The sequence below is a fragment of the Heptranchias perlo genome, chromosome 11 (assembly GCF_035084215.1).
Source record: "Heptranchias perlo isolate sHepPer1 chromosome 11, sHepPer1.hap1, whole genome shotgun sequence".
Taxonomy (NCBI): domain Eukaryota; kingdom Metazoa; phylum Chordata; class Chondrichthyes; order Hexanchiformes; family Hexanchidae; genus Heptranchias; species Heptranchias perlo.
In genome coordinates this window covers 52,283,851-52,300,123 of record NC_090335.1, presented here as the reverse complement: position 1 = coordinate 52,300,123, position 16,273 = coordinate 52,283,851, and the positions used below count along the sequence as shown (strand labels likewise).

The 16,273-nt window shown below is 40.9% G+C and overlaps 2 protein-coding genes across 4 annotated transcripts in view; one reads left to right on the top strand and one right to left on the bottom strand.

Annotated features, from left to right (window-relative positions):
• The window catches only part of fstl1b (follistatin-like 1b), a 587,712-nt gene that overhangs the window by 294,750 nt on the left and 276,689 nt on the right, over nucleotides 1-16,273 (top strand). The gene's annotated exons all lie outside the window — the stretch shown is intronic.
• cd247 (CD247 molecule) overlaps nucleotides 1-16,273 on the bottom strand; it is a 113,409-nt gene that overhangs the window by 44,850 nt on the left and 52,286 nt on the right. The window contains exon 1 of one of the 3 annotated variants that reach the window (XM_067993025.1): nucleotides 6,641-6,771. The exons of 1 other annotated variant lie outside the window; for it this stretch is intronic. The gene's annotated coding sequence lies outside the window, so the exon portion shown is untranslated. Of the gene's footprint in view, nucleotides 1-6,118; nucleotides 6,268-6,640; nucleotides 6,772-16,273 lie in introns of those variants that run through there. One more of the 3 variants, XM_067993026.1, reaches the window with a different exon arrangement.

Sequence of the window (16,273 nt, the reverse complement as noted above, 5' to 3'; positions counted from 1 at the left end):
GTCTGATTTAAAAATTGATGTAATTCACATATGATTTTGCATCGTGAAAGTCCCTAAAAGTCTTGTTGCTTATCAAGATGTGTAGGCAGTACGTACTGAAAATGGTTGTTTGATCTCTTGTTGATAATATTGGAGTAGATTTTATTGGTCTTGTGCCTGCGCAGTTTGGATTGCTTGGGTGCAGCAACTACAAAAAAATCGGATGGGAAAAGCTGTGCACCAGTGAGCAAGCCCACCAATTTTCCATTTCTTAATTCCTTCACTTTTCATTAATGCCATTAACGATTACATTGACATCACGGCTTTGATCGAAACTTGGCTCACATATGGCAACAGCTTTCCCTTAACTGAAACCTCCTGTGCCAGACTATACTTTTCATCATGTGCCAAACCCACATTAATATCAAATCTTGCTCTCTTACCCCATGTCACTGGCAGCTTCTCCGCCTTTTGAGCTCCTCACCATGTTCCACTCCTCCCACCTCTCTTTTAAAATCCTCATTCTCTACTACCCCCCAAGTCCATCCCAAGTTTTTACATGAGATATACTCCCTCCTTTCCTCCCTTAGTCTCTGCACTAAGCGAGTCCTCATCCTTGTTGAATTCAATCTCCATCTCGATGTGCTTATCCTCTCTCCTCTGATTTCACTGCTCTCCTGTGCCCCCTAAACCTCTTCCTCCATGTAAACTCTCCTACCCATATTCACTGTCATCCATTGACCTTGCAATCTCATGTAGCCTCTCTACTCTCATGGTCCCAATCATAGATGAGACCATTTCTTACCTCTTCCTTTGATCCCTCACCAGCAATAACCTCCTACCCCCTACCAACCCCACTTCCTTCTGCAGCCACCTTTGCAAAAAAACTCTCTTCTAAGTCACTTACAATTGCACTTTTGAGCTGCCAAGAGCCTAGCTTTTGGACCTGCATTCAACACAATACTTCTGCAACTGTCGATCTGTTCAACCACTCCTTCATCTCACCTTTGATGCCCTTGTCCCCATCCTGGTTGTTTCTCCTGGAATGGCCCCTATCTTTGCTCCCTCAAGGTGAAGGGGCACAATCTTTAGCATATCTGGCGCACAACTGCTTTTTTTTTATTCATTCATGGGATGTGGGCGTCGCTGGCGAGGCCAGCATTTATTGCCCATCCCTAATTGCCCTTGAGAAGGTGGTGATGAGCCTTCTTGAACTGCTTCAGTCCGTGTGGTGAAGGTTCTCCCACACTGCTGTTAGGAAGGGAGTTCCAGGATTTTGACCCAGTGACGATGAAGAAACGGCGATATATTTCCAAGTCGGGATGGTGTGTGACTTGGAGGGAAATGTGCAGATGGTGTTGTTCCCATGTGCCTGCTGCTCTTGTGCTTCTAGGTGGTAGAGGTCGCGGGTTTGGGAGGTGCTGTCGAAGAAGCCTTGGTGAGTTGCTGCAGTGCATCCTGTGGATGGTACACACTGCAGCCACGTTGCACCAGTGGTGAAGGGAGTGAATGTTTAGGGTGGTGGATGAGGTGCCAATCAAGTTGGCTGCTTTGTCCTGGATGGTGTCGAGCTTCTTGAGTGTTGTTGGAGCTGCACTCATCCAGGCAAGTGGAGAGTATTCCATCACACTCCTGACTTGTGCCTTGTCGATGGTGGAAAGGCTTTGGGGAGTCAGGAGGTGAGTCACTCGCCGCAGAACACCCAGCCTCTGACCTCCTCTTGTAGCCACAGTATTTATATGGCTGGTCCAGTTAAGTTTCTGGTCAATGGTGACCCCCAGGATGTTGATGGTGGGGGATTCGGCGATGGTAATGCCGTTGAATGTCAAGGGGAGGTGGTTAGGCTCTCTCTTGTTGGAGATGGTCATTGCCTGGCACTTGTCTGGCGCGAATGTTACTTGCCACTCATGAGCCCAAGCCTGGATGTTGTCCAGGTCTTGCTGCATGCGAGCTCGGACTGCTTCATTACTTGAGGGGTTGCGAATGGAACTGAACACTGTGCAGTCATCAGCGAACATCCCCATTTCTGACCTTATGATGGAGGGAAGGTCATTGATGAAGCAGCTGAAGATGGTTGGGCCTAGGACACTGCCCTGAGGAAGTCCTGCAGTAACGGCCTGCGGCTGAGATGGTTGGCCTCCAACAACCACTACCATCTTCCTTTGTGCCAGGTATGACTCCAGCCACTGGAGAGTTTTCCCCCTGATTCCCATTGACTTCAATTTTACTAGGGCTCCTTGGTGCCACACTCAGTCAAATGCTGCCTTGGTGTCTTTAGCCATCCATCACCAGATTTGGCTGGATAAGTGCTATCAGGCCTCACTCTTCTCTGCCATGTCTGCCTGATCACGTGAACGTAAAAGATCCCAGGATATCTATTGAGCAGCAGGGAGCTCATACCAGAAACAAGGAGAATTGTTAAGAGAGAAAGAAACAGGTAAAATTCTAAAATCACTCTTCTGAGTGAGTATATCAGGGAATTTAGTTTTGTGATAGTCAGAGTGTTGAAATCGATCTAAGTGTGGCTTAACTCAGGAAATGACTATTTAGGGAGAAACAGCTACAAAAACTGATAATACAGAAATAGTGTTTTTCAAAATATTAAAAGGGAACACTATGATCCTGAATTGTCATCTAATCTTAAATGTTATACAAGAGAGTTATTTGCAAAAACCTTCTGCTGCATCCTTTTACTACTCCACGATCATCTTGGAAGACAGGGACAAACTGGGGACTAACCACCTCCTCAAATACCTTACCCTGCCCCCTTCACCCTCAACTCCAGTGCCAAGTCTGAAGTGCTTATAGATTTCTTCATCTCTAAAAATGAGACCATCTCTGCAGCTAATTCCCCCTCCTCGACCTCCCCTCTCTCCCCAATCTCCTAGCCACTCTAGCTCCAATCTCCCATCACTCTCCAATTTCTCTTCCACCTTCCCCTACCTCCCGAAGCTCATGAGACCCACTTCCTGCTCCCTTGATCCCCTCCCCATTCAGCTTATGATGATTCAGTTACCCATCCTGGCCCCCATGCTAGTGACATTGTTAATGATTCCCTTTACTCAGGCATTTTTTCTGTTCATTTGAAAATTGCTGTCATCAACCTCTTTCTCAAAAATGATACCCTCTTCAATTACCACTCCATTACTAACGTCCCTTTCTTCTCCAATTGTTTTTTCAGACCAATTTCTCAGTTAGGTGAGCTGAGTCCATCCTAATTTTTGCCCAGAATCAGTCCTTAAAGTACTGTTAACAAAACATTGGATGCAAACTGCTAATTTCCAGTTGTACCTTTCTTCGATCCATGTGAGGCTTAACCGATTGAATATGCAGCCCTGCCCCTCTCTTTATCAACATTCTAGTTCCAATATTTATAACTGCCTATTCCATCAGAATTTCGCTCAAGCTTATTGCGAAGCTGCTTTAAAACTATGTGAACTTTTGTCTTCTGTGTGGCATAACGCATTTCTCGCTGTTTGCAGTGTGTTTTCAGTGTGGTTTAAAAAATGTTTCAAAAGCATCTTAATTGCGGTAAGTTTATATGAGTGGAACTACCTCTAAGCTTGTGGATTTCCTGTGTAGTAATGCTGTTCTGCACCTTATCATTGTTTCATCTACCATCCGAGTGCAGAGCTGGTTGACAGTCTGAGGCACCCACCTCGTTTGCAGAGCAACCATTCCACACATCTGTTTTCTCAGCAATGCAGACAGCTTGACCCTTTCAGAATGGTGTGGAGGTGACCAAGCTTAAAAATGTTGCATTATAAATCTGATTCTCAAGCAGAGTCATTTTACTTATAGTTGAATCCTATGGCATGCAATATGTCAGAAAAAAAGCTAATATCTAACTGTGCCCATAAAAAGAATTTACTGAAATCACTTCAAAATATTTTGATCGTAGTGAAGAATGAATTGGAACCAAATAAAATGTGCCTCTATCAGAAAGCTGCTGATATCAGACTGGCATATATGTGAATTTGACTTTTATTTTTCTCTGAGATCTTTCAATAGGACATTTTCTACAGAGGAAACAACACAGTTTGCTCACACAGCTAGAACATGCATTGAGGCACTGTGGAAGGATTAAAAGACAAACCCACATTCTTACAAACACACCCAATGTTTACACAAAATAAAACACTTTTGTTAAAATAGCCATAAACTAAGGAGAACAATATTGTTCTTTTCTAATTGGTATTTCAAAATATATATTTGTCATTTATAGAAGCAAACTTAGTCCCAGGCATACAATTTAGAAAAAAAATAGTTTGGCAGATTATTTCTTATTTTTGGAACTATGTTACAGTGGTATTCATATTGTTAAGGAAGTGAACTGATCTATCTTTGGCCAACTCCTCTAGCGTTTCTCCCAGAAATTAAGTTTGGGACTGATTCTGGGAGAATGGCATTGACCACTTATAAGGGAGCTGACTCTATCCTTATTTCATTGAATAGGCTTTTAAAGCTGCAGTGTAAATGAGGCATTACTCAATTTGTTTCCTATATTTCCCCATCTCCCTTCAACAGGTACACGCACGAGCCAGTCAATACCATTTAACAAGGCGGGTGTGGCAACAATTTGATTTGACCACTATTAATAACATTCCAAGTAGTCCACTGAAAATGTGACTGCCGTATGATATCAGTTTTTCTGTACCATCCTAAGAGTAAAGAAGCATTTCATGTTGGCCCTTGAAGAATACATGAAGCACTGCCTGTGGTGGCAAGAAGATCAGAATGAATTCAACTACGCAAATCGAACCACAGTCATCTAGCTGGGACCCCGTCCTCTGTTTCTCATATCATCCTGTTTAAAACAATTTCTAGAAACTGGAGCCCAGAAATCTCACAGCAAACTTACACTGCCAGAAGTATGGCAGGGTGGAAATTCTGCTCACCACTATGCTCCCGCAGTGACCACGGCCCAAATCCCAGGGATAGGGTTATTTAAATAATAGGGGCGGGTGTCTGCGCCTGTAGTGGTGCAACAGGATGAACTTGAAGCTGATCCTTGCCACTCTAAGAGGCTTGGATCACGCAGATGAAAAAAGTCAGCAGAATTTTTTGAAATTTTTTCTCTGGAATGGCAGAGCCATTCAACAACTCTGTTATCGATTACCTTTGGACTTTGCACTTTTGGGGCCTACACTAGGCCCAGAACGGGACCTACTCCTCTTCTCAGGTTGACGTTGAGTGGAGTGGGCAGAAGAAGCCCCTGCCAGCCCCTCTCCTCCCCACGGCACAATAGTTTAGATGGATTGGAAATGCAGTGGAGCTGGGTTCTGCCCAAATTGTGACCACTCCCCACAACTCCAACAGAATTCTGCCCATATCCCACCCCGGGCAAAATTTTAAGATTTGGATATTTGTCTATTTTAGGTATACATGGTATGATTTTCACCATGGCCTGGGTCTGCTCATATTTTTAATGAAATATTTGGTGCAGAAATTCTGAATTCCTCAACAGATTAAACGTAGCCTGTGGTTCTAACAACTTTATTGCAGGTCCAAGTTCAACACCTAATTCATTTGCCAATGCGGAGACAAATTCCATCATGTTATAGTTGGATTTCTTAACATAGTGACTTTTGGAAGCTCCAGTTCATTGGAATTAAAAAGTCTGACCTTGTCCGTCTCTCCCCACTCTGAGTAGATGAAGCAGCTTTGTTAGCACAGGATGATTTGAGTATAGAGCCCGTAGATTTCATTAGAGTCTGCTTCTACTGGGTAGGACTCGTCCTGGCATGTTTTCCTTTCTAACCCCTCAGTGATTTGGTCAAAGGCTTATGAAATTCATTTACTTATTAAACTCATTTACTGAAGCAACTTAAATAAAACAGAGCCAGAATCCAACAACCTAGGGCTGTTGCTACAAGGCTACTTCTGACTTCTGTCAAATTTTTGAAGATGAATAAATTATATGCAGGTGTTTATGGTTTTATCTGTAGCTGAGTTCTTTTCTAATTATCAGAAATGGTGTATGCGAAGGTGTCAGTAGATAAAGTATAACATAGATCACATTCAGTAAAAAAACAATCCCATATCATTGGGATAAACATTCAGCCATTTCCAAATTTTGATGTCACCACATGCTAAAACAAATTTTTGTCGGTTAACAATAAAAAAAATTATTTTTTACCTGAAATAACCGAATAATGCCTTTCACAGGATCCTTTTATGTACCAGCAGTTAGGTTAGCTTTAGTTTGGCTAAACTATCCTTCAGTTGTGAACTAAGAAATACCAGCAACTAATTACAATCCAGTGCTCAAATATATATGAACTTGCATCTTATTCATGAGCACTTTTTGAAATCAATAGATGACAAATTAATATTTTTGTTGAGTTGAATGGAAATTAAAAAACCTAAAACATTTTCTGTCAACGCCCACTGTATTGTTTCCTGTCAACTGAATATCGTAAATTCCTGTTAGATTACATTATTTTGTCGACGATATGTATTTTATCATGTTTACGCATTGAATGACACATCTTACATATTTATCAAGTACAGCATTAGAAAAAAGTTTCCACAAAAACGTTACAACTGTACGTTATTACTTGCTATTTGAAAACCATTTTACAACACCCAGATCGGTGCCATTTTAAAACCATTTTACATTACAGTTAACACTACCAAACAATTTTTCCGTTAAACATACCTGCTAATACTTCAGTACAAATTCTTCTTAAATGAATATTTAGAAGGGTAAAACATTTGTGAAAACCAAGGCTGGCACTGCATCTGTGTTAACGATACCAGGATACGTGGGGGTGCAGGTGCACAATGAGGCGACAGTACGACCCGGAAGTTCTGTTTACCCTTATTTTCTATATGGAGCCGTCCATTTGCTTACGTTTTTGGTTCATGAAGACTTTAAAACGATGAACCGGCAACACACTGTACAGGGCCAAATAGTCTTTAACATTAATGCAGTATTTAATTTTAAATAATAATGAGAATACGATGCATCTAGTAAACTTAAAGAGGTAATCTTAACATCAAGATTCCTTTTAAAAATCCGATACAGGGAACTATGATTAACATTAACACCCTTTCTGTTCTGTTCATTTCTGTTGATAGCTTTAAATTAATTTTTACATAGACAGTGAATGTTGATGACATCCTCAGCAGAACATGGAGTTATTGAGAGCTGAACATGAGGGGAGTAACTTAATATTAGAGATACAGTAATAAATCCTGGAGTGATTGACAAAACAAAATAGGATAATAATGATAATCAGAACTCTTTGGAATTACATATTAAAAGGGGTCTTGACAGTGACTCACTCTTTACATAATTACAAGTTCCTAGAATATGTTGTTTTATGGTATTTTACGTACAATATATTATCAGGTCACTGATTTATGATGATTGGGTAATTAAAATTGTGTTTTCATTAGAGCATTGTTGAAGTGTTAGTAATATTTTGGGCTCCAAGTCTACGACTATGTGGAAACTAAATCACTTGCTTTGATTACATACTGCTGGGGAAATACCTGTAATAACCCTCACCCCAACCCCATCACCAGCAGTGAGGAAATCTACTCTATTTAAAATGCTGAGATTCAGCAAGGTTCAACCCCCTACCCCGACCCCCCACCCACTAAGGCACAATCTGGCCCAATGTGACCTTGATGGTACAGGAAATAAACATTAGTTGATGGGAAGAGCACACATACTGCTGGTCCGAATATAATTTATTAAAAGTTTGTCATGACTGCACACCAGACTTTTCTCTGAAGTGCCTTAGGATGTTTTCCGACAAAAACAACAACAACAACAATTTGCATTTATATAGCGCCTTTAACTCAGTAAAATGTCCCAAGGTGCTTCACAGGAGCGATTATCAAACATAATTTGACACCGAGCCACATTAGGACAGGTGACCAAAAGTTTGGTCAAAGAGGTAGGTTTTAAGGAGTGTATTAAAGGAGGAGAGAAAGGTAGAGAGGCGGAGAGGTTTAGGGAGGGAATTCCAGAGCTTAGAGCCGAGGCAGCTGAAGGCACAGCTGCCAATGGTGGAGCAATGAAAATCGGGGATGTGCAAGAGGCCAGAATTGGTGGATTGCCGAGATCTCAGAGGTTTGTAGAGCAGGAGGAGGTTACAAAGATAGGGAGGAGTGAGGCCATGGAGGGATTTGAAAGCAAGGGTTAGAATTTTAAAATCGAGGCTATATTTTAAAATCCTACATCAAATACGCTATATAAGCAAAGGTTGTTGTTGTTAATATATTATAGATTACATCTGAGATCAGGTAATATCTGATTACCTGATCTCCTGTAGCAATGCTCATGCTGAGTTGGAGGATTCACTTTTATGGCAGGGGGAGGGTTATGCCAAGTGACGTACAACATATTATCAGGACCCCAGACTTAAGATGATTGAATAAATCAAATTACATGTTTTGTTTTTACATTTTTTTGTGCTCATCAAGGTAAGGAAGATTGATGCTGAAGAATGAAACTCTTCCCATTTCGAGCATTCAGTGTCAATATGGAGCACTCCCAGATCAAGTTTAACACAGGCATAAACAGAATAAAACTCCCTCTCCCTACTCTGCCACAGCAATTTGCCTCAGCCTCAACCTCAAAAGAACAACCCCTACCCCACCAAGATGACATTTTGTCCATTCTCACACCAGCCACCCTGTGGCCTCTCTGATTGCTGATTAGTGCCAAACTAGGAGCAGTTTTGTGTTGTAGGCCCATGCACACTAGGAACTGGTGTGTAGATGAAATACTGTGTTTTTACTTTCTTCTTTTTGATTGCTAATTTGACATTTGATCAAATTAATTCAATTCAGAGAACCATATTCAAGTAATAGTAAAATCTGGGACCAGAATTCATATCTAATTGTTTGAGAATCAAGTACCCAATTGCTCAATTATCAAATAGCCCAAACAATTATGAAATACACAAGACCATTAACGGGAAGTTGTACATCAGAGGATCGAAATTCCTCTGTGCGCATTCAGAAGGTCATGAGTACAACTCTTGGTCTGGGACTTGGGCACATAATCTAGGTTGTCACTTTAGTGTAGTGTTGAGGGAGTGCTGCACTGTTGGAGGTGCCATCTTTCAGATGAGATGTTAAACCAAGGCCCCATCTGCCTGTTCATATGGATGTAAAAGATCCTATGGCACTATTTGAGGAAGTGCAAGGAGTTCTCCCAGTGTCCTAGCCAATATTTATCCCTGAACCAACATCAGAAAAAATGGATTATCTGGTCTTTTATCTCACTGCTGTTTGCAGGAACCTACTGAATGCAAATTGGCTGCTGCATTTGCCTTTGTAACCATAGCGATTGCACTTAAAAAGTCATTCATTCATTGGCTGTGTAACACTTTGTGAGGCATCCTGAGAATGTGAAAGGCATTATAGAAATGCAAGGTCTTTCTCATGTTAAACTCCTGTGCACTATTTTTCAAAAGTCATTAACGCTTTATTTTAAATGGATTAATACCTTTGCATCATATCCCCTTGTGTACTGTTCTAAGATTGTATTAAGCAGTGTACTGTTTAACATTGTATTAAGCAGTGTACTACAAGGAATCTCAACTCACAAATGTTTTTAAAATCTATGAAAGAAATAAATGATTACATTGTCATTCTATATAGTACTTGGCAGCAACAAAAAGATATAGAAATTTGGCTTTCTGGATGTTTTTTGTTAGCAAATATGTAAACTGAGAAAGTTACAAAGGACATTTAGTTCTCATAAGTTTTAGTGAACAATATTTTCCATAATTACACATTTTACACGTGAAGTCTACGTAACCTCCACTGCAGTAATGACTAAGTATTTTTAAAGTTTTGATTGAATCGTTAGTTTTCTGGTTACTTCAGCAGATCTCCTAACTTTGGCGGAAGAGTGGTGGAAACCTTGTTAACGCTGTTTTTCAAGGGTTTCTGTAGCTTTTCCGCCAAAGTTACAGAGGACAAGCAGAAGTAGTCCTGTGGATATTCACACCCATTACATCTACGGTTCAGTCAGGTAATTCATTACATTAAAAGGTTAATGGAAAATATAGTCTACTAAATTGCCCATAATCCTTAATGTTACAAAAGGAAATATCTTTTGATATTGATGTCTTTTTGTCGGCCTTCGTTACCACGTTACTGATGGTTAGAGGTAGCCTGAGAAGAGGACATTTTACGGCCAATTTTATGAAACACTTCTTGCAGGGAGCCTCACCCATCAGAGGCACAGGTCTGGAATGTGTGTGTGTTCCCTGAGATTTTCTCCATGATAAGTGCAGACTAGGTAACTCACTAGTCGTTGTCCCATTTCTCCCTTGGGCACCAACACACTGTTCACCCTCTAACATTGATAGCTGTACAAGTCACAAACAAAAACCCAAAATACAAGCGTGAATCTGCAGACAAGTAGTACTCAATCCCCTGTTTGATGGCTGATGAAGTGAAGGAGATCCTCCATGATGTAGCTGTAAGGAATGTGCCCTCCTTGCCACTCCACAGCACCATCCCTGTAAATCAGCATTTCAGCATTCCCGGAAGGAGGTGGAAGCAGGCACAAGAACCATCACTAACAGTTCTGTCTGGCTATGCCAGCCATGTGTGTAAGACTATTGGAAATTGGGAAAAATTGACATCTTTTTCTTAATGTTACTAACCATCATGTTGTGCAGGCTGTGCTGCATATTTTGTTGAGTGTGCGGCTTATTTTGCTGAATTGTAAATTGTTAACCCTTGACTAGTGACTGACCCTTGTTACCCCCATGGTGAGGCAAGGCAGCTATGTGGTAAAAGAGGAACAATGACCCAAAAGGCGGAACAATAATTCAAAGATAGCAATAAGAACAGGACAATGACGAGATAGCTGGATAAGTGCAGTCAAACAAACTGTCCACCTTGAAAAGCAACCTTGCAAAGGGACTTGTGGTAAGATGAGTAATGTTAAAACAAGCTGATCATTTTGAATTATTTGAAAAACAACTTTGTTAATCTATAAGGGTCTTATGAATAACAACTCCATATATGGTGTGAGGTTCCTGCCAGGGGGAGCGTAAAAACCCAACATATTTTGGAGCTCGGGGCAGAGGGATCAGTGAATACCTCCCAGCTGTCAGAAGATCACCTGACAATTGGAAGTCTACCTCACTGTCAGAAAACTTGGAACGACCGCATTGCAAACTTAATTACGACTGTTGCCCGGAGATCAAATGGGGTAATATTGTTTTGATCTTTGTTGTCTAATATTTTATACTTTTACATGTTTAATTTAACTATTAATAAATGAGACATTGATTACCATTTGGTGTCATATCTGAATCTGTTACAAATTGGCAAGCCAGTCAGGAGGTGACTAATCAATGTTTCGTGTTGACATAATATCAAATACCCAAAGGAAAATACATTTAAAATTCGACAGATTTAATTTGATCACAAAAGGCGTGAATTGTTAAAATTTCAGAAGTGAGGTTTTGTTTAGTATGAGTGATTGTGGCTAATTTCCACGAAATGTTAGAAAAGAAACTGAGAAAGGAACTAAAGGGGTCCGAGGAACCTGTAGAATTAATCTCCAAAATAGTGGAGAAGGATGAGGCCTATGAGACACCATAGAATGGGCCGAGGATCAAATTCAAAATAAAAAGATGAAGCAGAGAGTTGGTAAAAGGGCCCTTATGTGGGCAGCAAACTTGTGTGCACTTAAGAGTGAGGAACGTATTAAACAATTAAAAGAGGAAAATAGGAATCAGTTAGAGGAAACTAAGAGACAGTCAGACAAAAAAGATAGGGAAATTAAGAGACAGATGAAAGAGATAGGGAAATTAAGAGACAGGCAGATGAAAATGAGATGTTGAAAGTCTGATTGATGTTTTGACTATGCTGGAGAGTCAGCAGTTCATGGCTAAAACTGCAACTGGACAGAGAAAAATGGGAGACTAGAGTCGGAACTCGTCGACTGTAGAGGGCTTTAAGGGAGATTATGTGTCGACCTATGAATTCAGTAGACCACACAGGGTTTAATTTAATGATTCAGGAGTTATAGGGCAAATTGGGCCGATAAGGGGCTTTGGTGGCTGCTGTAACACGAGGAGTCATGGGAGGAACAGAAGATACAAATTGAAATCCAGACTGGGAAAGTGAGGTAGATTGGAATGGTCTGGCAGGAGAAATGGGGAATGAGGATCACCAAGGTCAGGACTATGTCAGTCCTGAATACGGAGGGTCACCCATACCTGTGAATGTGATTACCACTACCCCCAGGCGTAATGTGCAGGGTAACGTGACTAGTACAGTTCAGGAGGAAAAATCAATTTCCTCTCCCAAGACAGAGCCTCTGTCTCTGGAGCTAGGATCCATTAAGGAGGGGGACAATCCAATAGAGGTGTCTCGCCGAATTAGCTCTTTTAATAAGGCCCACCAGGAATTGTCCGAAATAGACCAAAAAAGAGTAATATGGACTGCCTGCCAACAAACAATTAAGGTCTCCCTTAACCCCAATATCCACGTCCCTGCCACCACCTTGCAGGGGGTTAAAATCGACATTATGCACATGTTGGGTATGGATCAAATTAATGTCATTAGTCAATGCAGACAAACCACTCAGGGACATCAGGGAGCCTTTGGAAATGGGTTATGGGACCTGTTTGACCTGACTCAACCCAGAAGGGTAGCGGCTTCAACCAGCTACTCTAAGGTGTTTAAACAGGTATTCCTGTCTCAGTTACACCCACTGGTGAAAACCGCCCTTGGCGTAAGTGTCAATAAAACGACCCAGTGGATGAATCTCTTGGAGGCAGCAATTCAGGCCTGGAGAACCCTAAAAGACCATATGCCCAAAGTGCCACAGAAAAAAACAATATTGGCTGTAGAGGGGCTGATAGGTTGGGGTAATAGTGGGAGGAATATGGTAAATGATAGGCGTAACAACAGGTGTTTCCGATGTCATAAAATGAGTCATTACGCCATAGACTGCTGGAGTAATGTAACGTCCCCAGCAGAGAAACAATGAGTGACATCGGACCAAAAACTGGGAGGGGTGGAACAAAAAAAATATCAATTAATAACTCTCCTGACTACTCAACAACAGAAACAGATACAACGGCTCCAAGAACAGTTGAGAGTTAAGAGAGATAGCATATGTACAATGACCCAAGCGGAGACGAGGTAGATGGGGAAGGGTTGTCAGAGGAGGCTGTGAACTATCGCTCCCCAGACAACACAATGACATGAGCCAATGATGAGAATAAAGTAGAATGTGAAGGCTTAGATGAGGACTGCGAAATGGAAGTCGTAGAAGTCAAAGAATCATTTAAGCAAACCCAAAACGTGTTACAGAGTAAAAGACCAGAAGGGAGAGCGAGGCAGTCGTAGAAGTTCTAGAAAGTGAATCAAAAAAGAGACTAGAACTCGCCGGTACCCCCTTTCCATTCACTATGCCCCATCCTTCCAGCATCAGAGGAGAAGGAGAAAACTTCTAAACAGGAGAGCCAATACAAGCCTAAACAATGTTCTTTCCCACATGAGATTTTAAATCGGTACAAAATTGAATTAAGTAGGAAACACTGGAGATTGAAAATGGTGTTCAGAGATAAAGGATAAATGATTTAAAACAGGGGGAAAAAGTGTAAAGAGAAGATTCCATCTCTCCCACTGTTACAAGCTACTGGATTTTTCTTTAGTTTTGGTGGACTGTCTCTTTCAGTGTATTGCACTCTGCAGCGTGCAGGCTGCAGCTGGCTCCATTTCCTCTTTTTTCACAAAAGAGAAGCAACGTTCACCCTTTGTCGTCCCGATCATTTAATATAAGCATTTCAAATCAGTGTGTTTTCTAAGCATAGCTACACTGCTAAATGTACAAGAAGAAGTCAAAAGAGTTTGGAGAATTATTATACAGTTACGGGACCATGTCCTATTTTAGGTCTGTGAGATTTGAGATCTAAATCGATTGTTTTCTTTTCAATTCAGCAAAGTTTCTTTAAATGTAATTGAAATCTGCCTGAGTCTGGAGCTGCTGTGATGAAGCTGGCTCCGCCTTCTTTTGAGACGGTACTGCAAAGAAGTTTTAAAATCATTTTGCCTTACACAGAGTTAGTTCCACATTTGGGACGACTTTGACCCTGTGGGTCTACAGCCCTCCAACGGGGGAAGTTAGTCGTTAGCAAAGTACAGAGTGTACACTCCAAATCCCCAAAGAAACTAGAGGTGGAAGAAATAATTCCTTGTGCTTTCTCCACAGATGAAGTGAAATGGACACTGTGATACTAATTACATTTATTATTGGGGAGTATAATATGATAGGGACTTAGAAACTGTAAAATGTGCTATAAGTGAATAATGTCCAATTTACAGTACTATGGTAAATGCCCACAAGAGACATACAGATAAAATGGGAACGAGAGGTAGAGAGTGATAGATAACATAACGGGGGTAGAAACTAGACCAGAGGAGGGTATCTGCAGGACAAGACAATTACAGTCAGATGCCGTGGGATGGGTAGGTGCGATAATGGGGTATTCGGAACAGGAATATCAATTTGGAATAGGGTAAATGTTGAGACTATAAAGAAGCATGTGCATTATTATGAACATACGCGGGCCAAACTGGTCGAAGCACCAATCCTAAACGCAATTAATGAGCTAGCATAGGAAGAACAATATACCATCTATAACGTGCACAATATTGTGAACTTTTTCATTCAGATGCAGGGTAAATTAAATGAGATGATATACAAGGGAAATGAGTGAGCAAAGGGAATAGCATGAGCAACCATTTGTATGGCACACGGAGCATACACGCTTTAGTTTATTGATCAAACACTGAGATTTTGTTGCAAGGTGAAGTCCCAGATATGTTAAAGGGACTATAGATATTTGGAGGAAGAAGTGTATAAGCGAAGGGTAAACTCGCCTAAGTTAACGGTGTATGACTGGAAAACTGCATCATATAAGGTGCCCAATTTAGATTGTTGTGTCAAGCAGGGGAACCAATACCTCGGCTGATGTGGAGGTTCCCTGCACGCATGCCTGAGTGCAGACGTGATCTAAAATTGAGACTAATATAATTAAAACTTCAAAATGGGAGGCGCAGGAAAAGATGGGTGAATGAACTTGTGGTAACACAAACACAAGAAGTTTGTTATAATTTGCAGTTAGAGATTATTTCTGCTCTGTTAATTTTTTTCCTTCTGTATCTTTTTTCTTCTGACTTATGTAATTGAATGTACAGATTTTTATCACATTAAGAGCAATGGTACACAGCTTTACTATGCGCAATCGGGAAGAGATTTAGGTGAACTCACATAGAGACAACGGGAATATGAAAAAACAATGCATAAGCAATTAGAGGGATTACTTAAAGAAATGAGCAGACAGACGGGGGATGTCATATCAGAACAAGGAGGGTCTCTGGTTTTAATAAAAGGACTGGCAGAGAGACAGGCGAGAGATATTGGCAATTATTCAGAATATCAAGGACTAAGGAACAACTGATCTCAAAGGCGATTCTGTATGGAGGGTTTTTACAATGTTCCGATTCAAAAAGGGATTAAATGGTATTAGGAAACAATTGGATCCCAAATTTTATATTAGATAAACAAATAAAAATCTGAAAATCAGATGAGACTATGGATTGGTGTGAGATGCGAAGACTTGGATTGGTGTATTATGCCAAGAAGCTTTGCAAGATGAGCGACATTATTTCACGATTAATTCCTGTGGTAGTGGCAATACCATTGCTATCTGCTGATGTAAAACCGATGAAAGTATTTAAAGTGGAATTGATGAGCTTGTTGGAGGATGATATACGTAAGGAATTTGTAAATTATCCAAAGATCAAAGATATCAGTAATGGGGAAAAGAAGGGTTCTGGATTGCACCAAACACTTCATGTTCCAGGAAAAGTGGATCCTGGTTGTGCAGGTGTGATGTTTTAAAAAGTGCACTGCGAGTTTGTGGTTTCACCCTGGATACAGAATCCCCTAATTATACTACTGAACTTGAAAAGGATCAACGTCATTTTTTCAGAGACTGGAAGGTATTGCATTACAACTAATAAGAAGCACTACACACACAGTGACACCATGGGGTAAATTTTAACCGACCGGCAGGATCTCAGCGGGGGGGGGTCAATGTGCGAGTGGGAAACCTGGAAAAAAATTTTGTGCGTTTTCTCGAGCGATTGCAACTCAATTGAAGGCCCTTAATGTGACTTTTGGGTTTCTCATCTCCAAGCTGCGCAGCGGGCATACTACACACCCGAATGATGTACTGGGACCTGGATTATTTAAAGGGCCATTGCAACCACGGGTTTTGAGGGAGAA